Consider the following 4,395-nt stretch of genomic DNA (forward strand, 5'->3'; position numbering starts at 1 on the left):
CCCTGCCTTCCCGTAACATCGCGAAATCTTCCAAACGCCTGACCCTATCTACCACAGCCAAGGGGCAAAAGGCAACATTAGGCACCCTCCTCAACTCCCAGAATTGGGGAGCACAGATCTGGGGCATGATTCTCACTTAAGGTGTGAGAGGTCCTGGGTTCACCTCCTCGATGAGCCCACCTTTTGGGCACCTAACTTCTTTGGCTGGCACATGGGACTGCAGCATAACCAGGGCTCTGGCACAGAGGGCTGGATGCTCCTTCCTGGCTGGGTGGGCAGGATTGACACCCCAAGGCTGGCAGTGTGTGCCCCAGGGATGAGGGGACTCAGCCGGGCCATCTCCCTGCCCTTCCTGCCTTGCACCGGAGCATGTAGCTCAGTGGGAGAGCGCTTGCTTTGCATGCAAGAGGCCCTGGGATCAACCCCCAGCAGCATCTGCATGTCTTTTCCCCTCCAAGACCTGCTGTATCCCTGGGCATCCTTGGAGATGCTTCCCTGTGCTGCCTGTCTTGAGGCCAAGGCATCTGGATTTTTTCCAGTCATCAGTAAATATTCCTGCATGTTCCCTTTTCCCAACCCTCCAGGTGTGGGGGCTGGGGCTGAGCAGAGCCCCACACCAGGCTGGGGGATGGCATAACCTGAGGCAAAGTGTGCTGTTCCTGGCTGTCATCAGCTAGGCAGAAAGTACGTGTGGCTGTGATGGCCGAGGGGTGAAGGCGTTGGACTTGAAATCCAATAGGGGTTCCCTGCGCAGGTTCGAATCCTGCTCACAGCGACAGGTTTTACCTACGGATGGATGGGGGGGGCACCGGAGGAACTGAACCCCTCTCTGAGGGTTTTGATCCGTGGGGAGCGGTGGCCAGGGAAGGGGCAGTGCTCTTGCAGTGGGTGGGCTCGTGGACTTTGGCCTGAGCTTGTGCGTGACCCCTCCTTTTGGGCACCTGTGGACAGGCATGGCCTCTGCAGTGTCAGGACAAGGGAGGGGAGGCACTGTCCAGCATGGAGGGCACAGACAGCGTCCCTAGCTGGGTGACCCCTGGGATGGAATGGTGCCATGACTGCCAGGAGAACAGGGTTGCCCAGTGCCCATGGGCACAGGCACAGCTCAGCCATGGCCAGGGCTGGTTCCCTCCTGCCTTGGGAAGCAGCTGTCAGGGCACTGGGGGTCATGCTGCCACCGCAGCCTCAGGGGGAAGCTCTGCCATGGTGCATCACTCACCTTTGGGGAGCCCTTCCCGAGGTAGATGCGAGTTTATCATCACTGGCCCGCGGAGGAGGTGGGTTTGAGGAAGGAAAAAAAAGCTGGAGATGCTGGGGGTTGAACCCAGGGCCTCTTACATGCGAAGCAAGCGCTCTCCCACTGAGCTACATCCCCTGCGTGGGCTCCCTAGCTCTGGGGGTTCTCCCAAGCCCCCTGCTCCCTGTGGCCCCCATTTTAAAACCAGGCAGGTACAGCCCATGGCCATGCTGTGCTGGGCAGAGTGGGAGCTTCAGATGAAGTTTAGAAACTCCCACTGAATCTTGAAATGCGGATTTCTAAACTTTTCAGAGAGGAGCCTGGGTGTGGCTGGACCCAATCTTAGCTCCAGATTTTGGAGTGATTTATCTCTAAAATATTGTATAGATGTAGTAGAAATTTTATACAGCTTTATCCTGCAGGATTAAAAATAAATATTAAAATTAATACTTACACAAATACATATTCTTTATTACGATGATTAGACAAAAATATCTTAATCAGAATTATTTACTACACAATATAGGTGCTATAACAACTATTACAATATAGAGCACTATGAAGGAATATTGATACAATTTTATTAAAGGAAATATATTAAAGCTGCCAAAACTAATTATTAAGTAAAGTTTGATGTTTCTCACCCAGACCAGCCAATAACTGGGGGCCAATCTCTTGGGCTCAGCCTTAGGGAGTGACCTTGAGGAGTGTCTCTCAGGGGAGAATCTCCACACATACCCTTCAAGAAATGATCTGTCAAAAAAACCCGCCATTCAAATATGGGACTTCTATACTATAAAAACATGGACTGTGAGCCACATATGTCCAGGCCAGCTGTGCCAGCCCAACAGTTTTAGTAAAGTTATCAGTAATATTACTTGTTTGTTCCTTTATCCAGATATTTTGCCAGAGCTATTGTTCTTCAACTCGCTATCAGGTTGTTTAAATTTGGGGTTGAAGAGTCAGGCTGGTTTCAGCTTTATTCAACACCGAAAGCAGCGTGACCTATTTTCTTCGTTATACACTGATTGTTTGGGAAATAGAGCATTGTTTGTTTCCTCCATTCCAGTCTCTGGCATTCCAGAGCAACCTGCTACATATGCCCAGATGACATCTCCACAGCCAGAGAAGGACAAGGGTGAACTCTTCATGGTGACCATCCCTCAGAGACAAACAGAGCTGCCACAGGTCCCGGCTCACACCCCGCAGTTCTGTGAGTTCTCGAAGTAAAAAAAGGATGTTCTCCAGCTTGTACTTATCTGGCTCGTTGGTCTAGGGGTATGATTCTCGCTTCGGGTGCGAGAGGTCCCGGGTTCAAATCCCGGACGAGCCCTATTTTTGGGCACCTACGCGCCTTGGGATGTGGTGAAGCCAGGGTGGGGATGGAGGTAGGGAAGCAGGGCCTGCAGAGCAGCGATAGGCACAGTGTTTTCTGTGGGCACATCCTTAAACCAGGAGGGGCGCAGGACTGGGAAAGGTGGAGTGCAGCCTGTGACAGTCGGGTTTGGAGCCATGGGGGCAAAGTGGGGAGCTGGACTTGGCCAACTCCCCTTGCTGTTGCACGGGGATGTAGCTCAGCGGGAGAGCGCTTGCTTTGCATGCAAGAGGCCCTGGGATCAACCCCCAGCATCTCCATCTCCTTTTGCCGCTCCACAGCCCTCCGCATACGCATACAGGCCCCCCAGAGAGCCCCAGATGGCCCACAAGAAATCCCAGCGGCTGCCTGTGGGCACAGGGCAGCTGGGATTGCCCGCCGGCAGCGCAGGGCGGGCAGCAAGGAAATGGGTGGCGAGATGTCCCTCCTTGGCCAGGTGCCGTAGAGAGTGGAGGCAGCCCGAGTCCCTTCCGCACGGGGCTCACGGTGTCTCCCGGCGTGAGCACGGGGGCCGGGGCTCACCCGGGTGTCGGGGCAGCGCTGGTTGTGTAAAAGGAAGGGCTCGTCCGGGATTTGAACCCGGGACCTCTCGCACCCTAAGCGAGAATCATACCCCTAGACCAACGAGCCGCGGCGACCAAGTTTTCCCGCCCCCCCACTCTGCCCCAGCGCACCCCGCACACGTCCCCGCTGCCGCCCACAGCGCGCCGCTCCACGCTCACACACGCTCACACACCTCGCCGCCCTGCCCGCACACCGACACCACGCACACGCACAACCCTGCACAGCCCTTACACACCTCACACACGCCACCGCCTCGCACCCACCACGTTGCTCGCTCCACTCTCCTCTTAGCCCCTGCACCCAAAACCGCTGCGCCCCCACGCACCCACAGCCCTGCCACACACACACGCCCATTGCTGACGCTGAGCACAAACACCGCTCACAGCACATCCCCTCTGCACCATGCCCCACAGCAAAACGTGCCACAACAAAGCACCGACCATTCCAACTGCTGCAAGGGCCGCCGAGGGCCACTGACGGAGGAAAGGGAACCTGCGACACCCATGTGCTGCATCTGGCATCTCGAGGCTACAGCAAGAGGCACCTCCCTGCTCCCACACTCTGCGAGGCCCACGCAGCCCTGGCACCCCATCACCCCCAACAGGGTCTGGAAGATGTAGAGTGGGGGAGAGAATAAGTACCTCCTGGTTCATTGGTCTAGAGGTGTGATTCTTGCCTTGGGTGTAGGACGACCTGGGTTCAACTCCAAGATATCTCTTACTTTTGACCACTCACCATGTCCAGCACTGAGGGTGACCCTTGTTAGCTGGGTACATCCCTATGGGAAAGATGGGCTCCAAAGGACTGGTGGCAAAATGTTGCTGGGGGAGAGAGATGTAGTTCAGATCAACCCCTAAGCATTCTCCACGTCCTTGTGCCTTCTCAAATACCTCTCTGCTGGTTGTGAGGCTGCGAGAGCTCTGCACGAAAGGCCTGGCGCTGTGTCCTGGCCTCCCAAGGTTGTATAAAAATCTTGTGGCTGTTTCCCTACCGTGCCTGGAGGCTGCAGAGCATAGAAGGCATTTTTTAACTTCCCCACAGGGCTCAGGACGTCTCTTGGGGTGAAAATCGATGCTGAGGGGACCAGCTCAGAAGGAGGAGAATAGTGTAGGCAGATTCATGCAACAGTTGAATTCAGGACCACTTTCACTCTAAAACACATACCCAGAGCAATGAAGGGGGGTACACTGTCCTTCCAAGGATGTGGGAGAGGGTTTTG

The 4,395-nt window shown here is 55.1% G+C and overlaps 6 non-coding genes across 6 annotated transcripts; 4 read left to right on the top strand and 2 right to left on the bottom strand.

Moving 5' to 3' along the window:
• Window positions 1-364: 364 nt before the first annotated feature.
• TRNAA-UGC (transfer RNA alanine (anticodon UGC)) lies at window positions 365-437 on the top strand. The gene has a single exon. It is a non-coding gene; the product is annotated as a tRNA-Ala (tRNA).
• Window positions 438-693: 256 nt separating this feature from the next.
• Window positions 694-775, top strand: TRNAS-UGA (transfer RNA serine (anticodon UGA)). Its single transcript has one exon. It is a non-coding gene; the product is annotated as a tRNA-Ser (tRNA).
• A 528-nt stretch (window positions 776-1,303) lies between these two features.
• Window positions 1,304-1,375, bottom strand: TRNAA-CGC (transfer RNA alanine (anticodon CGC)). Its single transcript has one exon. It is a non-coding gene; the product is annotated as a tRNA-Ala (tRNA).
• Window positions 1,376-2,498: 1,123 nt separating this feature from the next.
• On the top strand, window positions 2,499-2,570 carry TRNAP-CGG (transfer RNA proline (anticodon CGG)). Its single transcript has one exon. It is a non-coding gene; the product is annotated as a tRNA-Pro (tRNA).
• Window positions 2,571-2,800: 230 nt separating this feature from the next.
• Window positions 2,801-2,872, top strand: TRNAA-UGC (transfer RNA alanine (anticodon UGC)). Its single transcript has one exon. It is a non-coding gene; the product is annotated as a tRNA-Ala (tRNA).
• Window positions 2,873-3,170: 298 nt separating this feature from the next.
• Window positions 3,171-3,242, bottom strand: TRNAP-AGG (transfer RNA proline (anticodon AGG)). The gene has a single exon. It is a non-coding gene; the product is annotated as a tRNA-Pro (tRNA).
• Between the last annotated feature and the right edge of the window lie 1,153 nt (window positions 3,243-4,395).

This window comes from Zonotrichia albicollis, chromosome 10, assembly GCF_047830755.1.
Source record: "Zonotrichia albicollis isolate bZonAlb1 chromosome 10, bZonAlb1.hap1, whole genome shotgun sequence".
Taxonomy (NCBI): domain Eukaryota; kingdom Metazoa; phylum Chordata; class Aves; order Passeriformes; family Passerellidae; genus Zonotrichia; species Zonotrichia albicollis.